At 48.7% G+C, this 12,662-nt stretch overlaps 1 protein-coding gene across 1 annotated transcript in view; it reads right to left on the bottom strand.

Annotated features, from left to right (window-relative positions):
* Positions 1-12,662, bottom strand: part of LOC121272554 (calpain-2 catalytic subunit-like) — a 93,165-nt gene that overhangs the window by 38,741 nt on the left and 41,762 nt on the right. The gene's annotated exons all lie outside the window — the stretch shown is intronic.

Genomic DNA, 12,662 nt, shown 5'->3' with positions numbered 1-12,662 from the left:
TATAACAGAGTGTTACAGTGAGGGGTGTGGGGTATATCAGAGTGTGACAGTGAGGGGTGTGGGGTGTATCAGAGTGTGACAGTGAGGGGTGTGGGGTATATCAGAGTGTTACAGTGAGGGGTGTGGGGTATATCAGAGTGTTACCGTGAGGGGTGTGGGGTATATCAGAGTGTTACAGTGAGGGGTGTGGTGTATATCAGTGTGTTACAGTGAGGGGTGTGGGGTATAACAGAGTGTTACAGCAAGGGGTGTGGGTATATCAGAGTTTTACAGTGAGGTGTGTGGGTATATCAGAGTGTTACAGTGAGGTGTGTGGGATATATCAGAGTGTTACAATGAGGGTTGTTGGGTATATCAGATTGTTACAGTGAGGGGTGTGTGGTATATCAGAGTGTTACAGTGAGGCGTGTGGGGTATAACAGAGTGTTACAGTGAGGGGTGTGGGGTATATCAGGGTGTTACAGTGAGGGGTGTGGGGTTTATCAGAATGTTACAGTGAGGGGTGTGGGGTATATCTGTGTGTTACAGTGAGGGGTGTGGGGTATAACAGAGTGTTACAGAGAGTAATGTGGGATGTATCAGTGTGTTACAGTGAGGGGTGTGAGGTATATCAGTGTGTTACAGTGAGGGGTGGGGTGTATAACAGAGTGTTACAGAGAGGGATGTGGGATATATCAGAGTGTTACAGTTGAGGTAAAAGCAAAAAACTGCAGATGCTGGAAATCCAAAGCAAAAACAAAAATACCTGGAATAACGCAGCATCTGCGGAGAGGAACACAGTTAAAGTTTCGAATCCGAATGACCCTTCAACAGAACTAAGGAAAATTAGAAGAGAGGTGAAATATAAGCTGGTTTAAGGGGAGTGGGACAAGTAGATCTGCATAAAGGGCCAGTGATAGGTGGAGATAACCAAAAGATGTCACAGACAAAAGGACAAAGAGGTGTTGAAGGTGGTGATATTATCTAAGGAATGTGCTAATTAGGGGTAGAAAGCAGGACAAGCAAGGTACAGATAGCCCTAATGGGGGTGGGGTGGGGTGAAGGAATCGAAAAAGGCTCCTACAACCGATGATACCAACACCCATCCAAGACCCTGCACCCCTGCCTGAACCTCTGTCCCCATCCCGTCTTCCAATCCCAGTTCTGGCCATGTATTCACTATACCCCCTGACCTTCCCCTCTCTGATGCTGAACGTTCAGTGCTCAGCAAAGGACTTAGTTTCACACCCTTACGCCCTCACCTCAATGAATTTCGGGCTCGGCACGATGCTGAATTCTTCTTCCGCCGTCTTCGTCTCCGGGCTCACTTCTTTGGGCAGGAGTCCTCTCCCTGTTCAACGGATCCTTTTACCCATCTCCAATATTCTCCCTCCACCTGGACCCCTCCCTCTGGATTCTTACCTTCTCTTGATCTTTTCATTGAGAACTGTCGGCGCGACATTAGTCGTCTCAATTTCTCTGCTCCTCTCACCCTTTCTAACCCGTCTCTCTCTGAACTTACTGCACTCTGTTCTCTCAGGTCCAACCCTGACATTGTCATCAAACCCGCTGACAAGGGTGGTGCTGTTGTTGTCTGGCGCACTGACCTCTACCTCACGGAGGCTGAGCGTCAACTCACAGACACTTCCTCCTACCTCCCCCTGGACCATGACCCCACCACTGAACATCAAGCCATTGTTTCCAGGACTGTCACTGACCTCATCTCCTCTGGGGATCTTCCCCCCACAGCTTCCAACCTCATAGTCTCCCAACCTCGGACGGCCCGCTTCTATCTCCTACCCAAAATCCACAAACAGGACTGTCATGGCAGACCGATCGTGTCAGCCTGTTCCTGCCCCATGGAACTCATTTCTTGTTATCTTGACTCCATTCTCTCTCGCCTTGTCCAGTCCCTTCCCACCTACATCCGTGATTCCTCTGACACCTTACGTCATATCAACAATTTCCAGTTCCCTGGCCACAACCGCTTCCTCTTCACCATGGACGTCCAATCCCTCTACACCTCCATCCCCCACCAGGATGATGTGAGGGCCCTTAGCTTCTTCCTCAAACAGAGGCCCGAACAATCCCCATCTACCACTACTCTCCTCCGTCTGGCTGAACTTGTTCTCACGCTGAACAATTTCTCCTTCAACTCCTCTCACTTCCTCCAAATAAGAGGTGTGGCTATGGGTACCCGCATGGGCCCCAGCTATGCCTGTCTCTTTATGGGGTATGTGGAACATTCCTTGTTCCAGTCCTACTCCGGCCCCCTGCCACAACTCTTTCTCCGGTACATCGATGATTACTTCGGTGCTGCTTCATGCTCTCGTCGGGACTTGGAAAAATTTATTAATTTTGCTTCCAATCTCCACCCCCCCATCATTTTCACATGGTCCATCTCTGACACTTCCCTTCCCTTCCTTGACCTCTCTGTCTCAATTTCTGGTGATAGACTGTCCACCAATATCCATTACAAACCTACCGACTCCCACAGCTACCTCGACTACAGCTCCTCACACCCCGCTTCCTGTAAGGACTCCATCCCATTCTGTCAGTTCCTTCGCCTCCGTCGCATCTGTTTCCATGATGCTACCTTCAAAAACAGTTCCTCTGACATGTCCTCCTTCTTCCTTAACCAAGGTTTTCCACCCACGGTGGTTGACAGGGCCCTCAACCGTGTCCGGCCCATCTCCCACCTATCCGCCCTCACACCTTCCTCTCCATCCCAGAACCATGATAGGGTCCCCCTTGTCCTCACTTATCACCCCACCAGCCTCCGCATTCAAAAGATCATCCTCTGCCATTTCCGCCAACTCCAGCATGATGCCACCACCAAACACATCTTCCCTTCACCCCCCCGGCAGCATTCCATAGGGATTGTTCCCTCCGGGACACCCTGGTCCACTCCTCCATCACCCCCTACACCTCAACCCCCTCCCACAGCACCTTCCCATGCAACCGCAGAATGTGCAACACCTGCCCCTTTACTTCCCCTCTCCTCACCGTCCAAGGGCCCAAACACTCCTTTCAAGTGAAGCAGCTTTCACTTGCACTTCCCTCAATTTAATCTACTGCATTCGCTGCTCCCAATGCGGTCTCCTCTATATTGGAGAGACCAAACGCAGACTGGGTGACCGTTTTGTAGAACACCTTTGTTCTGTCCGCAAGCATGACCCAGACCTCCCTGTCGGTTGCCATTTCAACACTCCACCCTGCTCTCATGCCCACGTGTCCATCCTTGGCCTGCTGCATTGTTCCAGTGAAGCTCAATGTAAACTGGAGGAACAGCACCTCATCTTCCGACTAGGCACTTTACAGCCTTCCGGACTGAATATTGAGTTCAACAACTTTAGATCATGAACTCTCTCCTCCATCGCCACCCCCTTTCCAATCCCCCTCCCCTTTTTTTCAAATAATTTATATAGGTTTTTCTTATCCCACCTATTTCCATTATTTTTAAATGTATTTCCATCCATTGTTTTATCTCTACCTTTTAGCCTATTTCGATTCCTACCCCCCACCCCACCCCCACTAGGGCTATCTGTACCTTGCTTGTCCTGCTTTCTACCCTTAATTAGCACATTCCTTAGATAATATCACCACCTTCAACACCTCTTTGTCCTTTTGTCTGTGACATCTTTTGGTTGTTTCTACCTATCACTGGCCCTCTATCCAGCTCTACCTGTCCCACCCCCCCTTAAACCAGCTTATATTGCACCTCCCTTCTATTTTTACTGTGTTCCTCTCCGCAGATGCTGTCAGACCTGCTGAGTTTTTCCAGGTATTTTTGTTTTTGTTACAGTGAAGGGTTTGAGGTATATTAGAGTGTTACGGGGAGGGGTGTGGGGTATATCAGAGTATTACAGTGAGGGCTGTGGGGTATATCAGAGTGTTACAGTGAAGGGTTTGGGGTATATCAGAGTGTTACAGTGAGGGGTGTGGGGTATGTCAGAGTGTTACAGTGAGGGGTGTGGGGTATATTAGAGTGTTACAGGGAGGGGTGTGGGGTATATCAGAGTGTTACAGTGAGGGATGTGGGGTATATCAGTGTTACAGTGAGGGGTGTGGGGTATATCAGAGTGTTACAGTGAGGGGTGTGGGGTATATCAGAGTGTTACAGTGAGGGGTGTGGAGTATATCAGAGTGTTACAGTGAGGAGTGTGGGGTATATCAGAGTGTTACAGTGAGGGGTGTGGGGTATATCAGAGTGTTACAGTGAGGGGTGTGGAGTATATCAGAGTATTACAGTGAGGGGTGTGGAGTATATCAGAGTATTACAGTGAGGGGTGTGGGATATATCAGAGTGATACAGTGAGGGGTGAGGGGTATATGACCAATGGTCACGTTTAGCTGGGTTTCGAACCCAGTAGCTGAAGGGCTGAGACAGAATCCCCAAACCAGCCAGCAGTGGGTTGGAGTTGGAAGAGGTTTTCAGGCTTGGGTTCACCTATCACCAGCCCCTGCCAACCTCTATCGGTTAGCCCCTCCGTCTTCCCTTTTCCTGAGAGAGGGACCCCAGCCCGCCCACATCTCCCTGATCCCTGCGGCCTCTCGTACCTCAGCTGGGACTCCCACATTTCAGGCTGGGGGTCGGTCAGTGGATATTGTGTGGTGGCAGGATTTTGCTTGTCGGATGGGCAGCGAAACATTTAAGTTGATTGATGGTTTAATGGCCTTAACCAGCCGTTCAATTGTTGGCGGTCACGCAGCCGATTCCTGTGTGCGCCCACCAACCAAGCTATCGCGTCATTTCATGCTCGAGCAGGTTGGGCACTTGCCCGCCTGCCAGGGTGAAAATTCTGCCCTGTGTCGTGCCAGAATCCACGCTGCCGTTACTGTTATTCATCATATATGTTATTCCAGACCTGGACTCTGGAATTCAAGGTGTGGGGCAGAATTTCCTGGCCCCCCGAGTGGATTGGAGGCGGAGAATATCCCCACCCCCTGCAGCGCCCCCTCCTCGCCCGCTTCGAGAGGGCAGCCTGCCAGCCCGGCCCTTCTGAATTTTTACTTGAAATTCATGCCCCTGAGGGCAAATCCATGTTGTGGTGCCCTCGCATTCTCCTACCTACACCAGCAGCACCCACCTTTCCCAGCTCGAGAGCTGCCAGCCCCCCGATTGCAGCTGGCAGGACGGCGGGCGGGGGGGGGGGCCAGGTGGTGGTGGTCAGTGGGTCAGCTCTGCGGGTCTGGCTCCCAGCAGGCGTTTGCTCTGGACGCCCCCCCCCCCGTCCCGAGTTGGTTCTGGTGTCAGGGTGCAGAGTACCCCAGGTGTCAAAATGTTCTCAGGACACACAAACTAGGGATTGGCTAGGGATTTTGAAGGAATGTATCAACAAACAAGGAGGCAAGCAGACCTGTCGAATGGGTGGATAAATGGAAAACAAAACTTAACACAGAAAAATTAATTCTGATAGGAAGAATGAGCAGGATTCCTATCACTTGGAAGGTAATAAATTTAACTGGGATGAGGATCAGAGACATCGACTGACACCTACATCCCCAAAAGCAGCAACAAAGATGGTGAGGCTATAGGAAGTTTAACAATGTCCCTTGTTGTCCATTTCTAGAAGAGTAGAACAGGAACACTGGGAGGTCGTGTTAATTTTAGACATCGCCTTGGTCAGACCACACGTGGGAGCGCTGTGCTCACTTCTCTTTTGCATCATTACAGAAAAGGTGTTGAAATGATGGGAAAAGTGCAGGAAAGATTCCAGGGCAGGGATTTTCCCACCCAAATAATTCCACCTCGCCCGTGACGATTCTAATTGCGGGCGGGAGTGGAAAACCCCAGCCTAGGTACGAGAGGCCGCAGGGATCAGGGAGAAGCGGGCAGACTGGGTCCCTCTCTCTGGAAAAGGGAAGACGGAGGGGCAAACCGATAGAGGTTGGTGGGGGAGGCAGTGGGGGGCTGGTGGGGGCCAGTAATAGGTTAGGGTTGCTGAGGAACTGTTTCCACTTGTGGGCGAATCCAGAACAACGAGGCTCGAATATGAAACAGCCACCGGCAGATCAAGTGAGGGGGTTTGGGAAGAATCCTCGGACTCGGTGGGGTGTTGCCCCCTGCCTCTCAGGCAGACGCTCTGGGCTGAAGTCCAACCCAAGGGCTTGGTGACCAAGGAAGGTGTGTCCGTAACTCAGCCAAACAAGTTCAACCTGTAAATCCCGCCAAGAGATTCCATGCGATGGAAATAAATTGGAGCCTCTCCCGTCACTGTCCGCAGCTCCATCGCAACATGCATGCAAAAGTGCACCGTTACCACGGCAACCCGGACTCCCCAAGTGAATTATAACACAACAACGCCACCCGTTTTGACTTTATTCTATCACAGGGTGTGGGCATCGCCGGCAAGGCCAGCTTTTGTTTCCCATCCCTAATTACCCCTTGAACTGAATGGGCCATTTCAGAGGGCAGTTCAGTTGCTGTGGGTCTGGAGTCACATTGTGGGTCCAGGTAATAATGGCAGATTTCCTTCCCTACAGGGGCATTTGTGAATCGGATGGGTTTTTAAACAATCAATGCTAGTTTCACGGTCACCATCCCTTACAATTCCAGATTTTATTAACTGAATTTAAATTCCACCAGCTGCTGGTGTGGGGTTTGAACCCACGTCCCACGGGGTCAACCATGAGCTTCGAGACTAGTCCAGTGATATCACCACTACACCACTATCTAGAGACGGACCAGTAAGGGTGTGGAACTCTCTGCCACTTGAAGTGATTGAAGGGGAGGCTTCATATTTAAGTCAGTGAGAATAGAGGGATGTTTGGCAGAGAGACCAGGCCTTTAGAATGGTATAAACACTGATCAGGCTGAATGGCCTCTTCCTGTGCTGTATAGCATTTGGCCCATTGTGCTCTTTGAAGGAGCTATCTGATGACACATCCTGCAATCCCCCTGTTCTTTGCTCGAGATTCCTGCTAATATTTCCCTTTTCCAGAACAGAAACAAAAATAGCTGGAAAAACTCAGCGGGTCTGACAGCATCTGCGGAGAGGGATACAGTTGACGTTTTGAGTCCGTATGACCCTTCATCTGAACTAAGACATATAGAAATGAGATGAAATGTAAGCTGGTAGAAAAGGGTGGGACAGGTAGAGCTAGATAGAGGGCCAGTGATAGGTGGAGGCCAAATAGAGACTGCCAAAGACGTCATTGACAAAGGGACAAAGGGGTGTTGATGGTGGTGATATTATCTAAAGGATGTGCTAATGGGGACATTAAGGGAAGCAAGCTAGTGGCAGATGGCCCTTGTGGGGGTGGGGTGGGGGGAAGGGAGCGAAATGGGTAAAAGGTGGAGATGAAACAATAGATCGAAATACATTTAAAAATAAGTGGGAAAAGAAAAATATATAGTTGTAAAAATATTATAAATTATTCGAAAAGGGGGATCGGAAAGGGGGTGGAGGAGAGAGTTCAAGATCTACAGTTGTTGAACTCAATATTCAGTCCGGAAGGCTGTAAAGTGCCTAGTCGGAAGATGAGGTGCTGTTCCTCCAGTTTGCGTTGGGCTTCACTGGAACAATGCAGTAGGCCAAGGATGGACACGTGGGCATGAGAGCAGGGTGGAGTGTTGAAGTGGCAAGCGACAGGGAGGTCTGGGTCATGCTTGCGGACAGACCGAAGGTGTTCTGCAAAGCGGTCACCCAGTCTGCGTTTGGTCTCTCCAATGTAGAGGAAACCACATTGGGAGCAGTGAATGCAGTAGACTAAATTGAGGGAAGTGCAAGTGAAATGCTGCTTCACTTGAAAGGAGTGTTTGGGCCCTTGGACGGTGAGGAGGGGGGAAGTAAAGGGGCAAGTATTACACCTTCTGCGTTTGCATGGGAAGGAGCCGTGGGAGGGGGTTGAGGAGTAGGGGGTGATGGAGGAGTGGACCAGGATATCCCGGAGGGAATAATCCCTATGGAATACTGCCAGTGGGGGTGAAGGGAAGATGTGTTTGGTGGTGGCATCATGCTGGAGTTGGCGGAAACGGCGGAGGATGATCTTTTGAATGCGGAGGCTGGTGGGGTGATAAGTGAGGACAAGGGGGACCCTATCATGTTTCTGGGAGGGAGAGGAAGGTGTGAGGGCGGATGCGCGGGAGATAGGCCGGACACGGTTGAGGGCCCTGTCAACCACTGTGGGTGGAAAACCTCGGTTAAGGAAGAAGGAGGACATGTCAGAGGAACTGTTTTTGAAAGTGGCATCATCAGAACAGATGTGACGGAGGCGAAGGAACTGACAGAATGGGATGGAGTCCTTACAGGAAGCGGGGTGTGAGGAGCTGTAGTCGAGGTAGCTGTGGGAGTCGGTAGGTTTGTAATGGATATTGGTGGACAGTTTATCACCAGAAATTGAGACAGAGAGGTCAAGGAAGGGAAGGGAAGTGTCAGAGATGGACCATGTGAAAATGATGGAGGGGTGGAGATTGGAAGCAAAATTAATAAAATTTTTCCAGGTCCCAACGAGAGCATGAAGCAGCACCGAAGTAATCATTGATGTACCGGAGAAAGAGTTGTGGGAGGGGGCCGGAGCAGGACTGGAACAAGGAATGTTCCACATACCCCATAAAGAGACAGGCATAGCTGGGGCCCATGCGGGTACCCATAGCCACACCTTTTATTTGGAGGAAGTGAGAGGAGTTGAAGGAGAAATTGTTCAGTGTGAGAACAAGTTCAGCCAGAGGAGAGTAGTGGTGGATGGGGATTGTTCGGGCCTCTGTTCGAGGAAGAAGCTAAGGGCCCTCAGATCATCCTGGTGGGGGATGGAGGTGTAGGGGGATTGGAGGCGGTTGGGGCCAGGGAAGTGGAAATTGTTGATATGATGTAGAGCGTGATTTCCAGTATCGATCAAGTTCCCTTTGCAAGTTACAACTGAATAAGTCTCCACCCTTTCAGGCAAGTGAATTCCAGATAACAATTCCTCCATGTGACTGTGTGTAAAACAGGGGCCGGGGTATTAGGTTGCAGTTTTGAATAGCTTTTGCAAGGGTTTCATTGGCTGACCTGTGCCCTTCAGCTGCAATGACAAACTGGTTACTCCGGTTTTACAGTGAGTGCAGTTCAGATAACCAGTCAGCTTCTGCTTTTAGGCAGTTGTTTAGAGAGGGACTTCATTTAAAGCCAACCTTCACTTTCTTGAAAGATATTGAATTACCAAGTTAACTTTTACGCATGTACTCTCACTCCCCCTCCCCCTCCCCCCTCCAATCCCCACATCCGTCTTAATGGAATGTGTGTGCACGTCTGTACATCTGTGCTTGTGTGTATGTGTTCATGTGTGTGTACATGTGTGCCTGCACGTGTATGTGTGCTTGTGTGTGTCTGAATGTGTGTGCATATGTGTAAGAGCATGTGCGTGTGTGTAAATGTGTGTGTAAATGTGTGTGCGCGTGTGTAAATGTGTGTGTAAATGCATGTGCATGTGTAAATGTGTGTGCGTGTGTGTAAATGTGCATGCCTGTGTGTGTAAATGTGTGCGTGTGTAAATGTGTGCGCGCGTAAGTGCGTGTGTGTAAATGCGTGTGCGTGTGTGTAAATGTGTGTGCATGTGTGTGTATAAATGTGTGTGCGTGTATAAGTGCATGTGTGTAAATGTGTGTGCGTGTGTAAATGTGTGTGCGTGTGTGTAAATGTGTGTGCAAACATGTGTGTGTAAATGTGTGTGCGTAAATGTGTGTGTGTAAATGTGTGTGTGTAAATGCGTGTGTGTAAATGTGTGTGCGTAAATGCGTGTACGTAAATGCGTGTGCGTAAATGCGTGTACGTAAATGCGTGTGCGTAAATGCGTGTGCGTAAATGCGTGTGCGTGGGCGTATATGCGTGTACGTGTGCGTAAATGCATGTGCGTAAATGCATGTGCGTAAATGCATGTGCGTGTGTGTAAAGGTGCATGCATGTGTGTAAATGTGTGCGTGTGTGTAAATGCATGTGCGTAAATGCGTGTGCATGTGCGTAAATGCATGTGCGTAAATGCGTGTGCGTGTGTGTAAATGCATGTGCGTGTGTGTAAATGTGTGTGCGTGTGTGTAAGTGCGTGTGTGTAAATGTGTGTGTGTGTGTAAATGTGTGTGTAAATGTGTGTGTGTAAATGTGTGTGTGTAAATGTGTGTGTGTGTGTGTAAATGTGTGTGTGTGTAAGTGTGTGTGTAAATGCGTGTGTAAATGTGTGTGCATGTGTGTAAATGTGTGTGTAAATGTGTGTGTAAATGCATGTGCATGTGTAAATGCATGTGCATGTGTAAATGCGTGTGCGTACGTAAATGTACGCGTGTGTGTGTAAATGTGCGTGCGTGTGTGTAAATGTGTGTGCGTGTGTGTAAATGTGCGTGCGTGTGTGTGTATGCGTAAATGCGTGTGCATAAATGCGTGTGCGTGTATGTAAATGCGTGTGCGTGTGTAAATGCGTGTGCGTGTGTAAATGCGTGTGCGTGTGTAAATGCGTGTGCGTGTGTAAATGCGTGTGCGTGTGTGTAAATGCGTGTGCGTGTGTGTAAATGCGTGTGCGTAAATGCGTGTGTGTGTGTAAATGTGTGTGCGTAAATGCGTGTGCGTGTGTGTAAATGCATGTGCATAAATGCATGTGTTTGTGTGCAAATGCATGTGTGTGTGTGAAAGCGTGTGCGTAAATGCGTGTGTGTAAATGTGTGTGCGTAAATGCGTATGCGTGTGTAAATGTATGTGCGTGTGTGTAAATATGTGTGCGTGTGTGTAAATGTGTGTGCATGTGTGTAAGTGCATGTGTGTAAATGTGTGTGCGTGTGTGTAAATGTGCATGTGTAAATGTGTGTGCGTGTGTGTAAATGCATGTGCGTAATTGCGTGTGCGTAAATGCATGTGTGTAAATGCGTGTGCGAGTGTAAATGTGTGTGCATGTGTGTGCGTGTGTGTAAGTGTGTGTGTGTAAATGTGTGTGTGTGTGTAAATGCGTGTGTAAATGTGTGTGCATGTGTGTGTGTAAATGTGTGTGCATGTGTGTAAATGTGTGTGTGTGTAAATGTGTGCGCGCGTGTGTAAATGTGTGTGTGTAAATGCATTTGCCTGTGTAAATGCATGTGCATGTGTAAATGCGTGTGTGTGTGTAAATGTACGTGTGTGTGTGTAAATGTGCGTGCATGTGTGTAAATGTGCATGCGTGTGTGCGTAAATGTGCGTGCGTGTGTGTGTAAATGTGTGCGTGTGTAAATGTGTGTGCGTAAATGTGTGTGTGTGTAAATGTGTGTGCATGTGTGTAAATGTGTGTGCGTGTGTGTAAATGTGTGTGCGTGTGTGTAAGTGCGTGTGTAAATGTGTGCGTGTGTGTAAATGTGTGTGCATGTGTGTAACTGTGTGTGCGTGTGTAAGTGCGTGTGTAAATGTGTGTGCATGTGTGTAAATGTGTGTGTGTGTGTGTAAATGCGTGTGTGTAAATGTTTGTGCGTGTGTGTAAATGTGTACATGTGTGTAAGTGCATGTGTGTAAATGTGTGCGTGTGTAAATGTGTGTGCATGTGTGTAAATGTGTGTGTAATTATGTGTGCGTGTGTGTAAATGCGTGTGCGTAAATGCGTGTGCGTAAATGCGTGTGCGTGTGCATAAATGCATGTGCGTGTGTGTAAGTGCATGGCACGTGTGTAAATGTGTGTGCGTGTGTGTGTTTATAAGTGTGTCTGTCCACCATCAATATTGTCCTGATTCTATAGAGATTCCATCCTCTCTCATTCCCAACATTCCTTTACTCTGGAAGTGGAACAGAACAACATAGGGATAGGAGGAAGTTGTTTGACCCTTCGAGCCTGTTCCACCAGGTCAAGGCTGATCTGCAACCTTTCTCCATTTACCCTCCCATCGCACACTCATAGGTACAGCACGGATTAGACACAGGGCCGAATGGTCACATAGCTGCAGTGAGAAAAATTCAGCATAAATAAATTGCAGTAATCAGGAATCTGGTGAGAGTGGGAGAATCCCCGGGTCAGTGGGCTGGGCATTTCGCAAACCATTTTGAATTTAAGTTGGAACTTTCAATCTGGTTAACAGAACAGCCTGTCACAGATAACTATCAACCAGCTTTAAATAACAGCAAAATACTGCGGATGCTGGAAATCTGAAATCAAATCAGAACATGCTGGGTTCTGAAAAAGAGTCATATGGACTCGAAACGTCAACTCTGTTACCCACAGATGCTGCCAGACCAGCTGAGTGTTTGCAGCATTTTCTGTTTTAATCAGTTTTAAATGATTGCCTGAATGGGTGCTAATTACTGTGAGCAGGAAGCAGTCCACACCTGAACTAAAAACAGAAAGGGCTGGAAATACTCGGGACTCGCAGCACTTGTGAAAAGAGAACTTGGATGTGGATCAACAAGGTCTACAAAGGAGTATTTCTACGGTGCGTCCAGTCCAGTTTCGGGTCAATGGTAACCTCCAGGACAGTGATGGAGGGGAATTCAGCGATGGTAATGCCACTGATTGTCAATAGGAGAAGCTTAAATTCTCTCTTGTTGGAGATGGTCATTGCCCAGCACCTGTGTGAGGCATGCTGTACCTGTCCTGGGAGTGTTTGATGGGGACAGTGTAGAGGGAACTTTACTCTGTATCTAACCCTGTGTGTACCTGTCCTGGGAGTGTTTGATGGGACAGTGTAGAGGGAGATTTACTCTGTATCTAACCCCGTGCTGTACCTGTCCTGGGAGTGTTTGATGGGGACAGTGTAGAGG

The sequence above is a fragment of the Carcharodon carcharias genome, chromosome 34 (assembly GCF_017639515.1).
Source record: "Carcharodon carcharias isolate sCarCar2 chromosome 34, sCarCar2.pri, whole genome shotgun sequence".
In the NCBI taxonomy this organism is placed as follows: domain Eukaryota; kingdom Metazoa; phylum Chordata; class Chondrichthyes; order Lamniformes; family Lamnidae; genus Carcharodon; species Carcharodon carcharias.
This window is presented reverse-complemented; position numbering and strand designations above follow the sequence as displayed.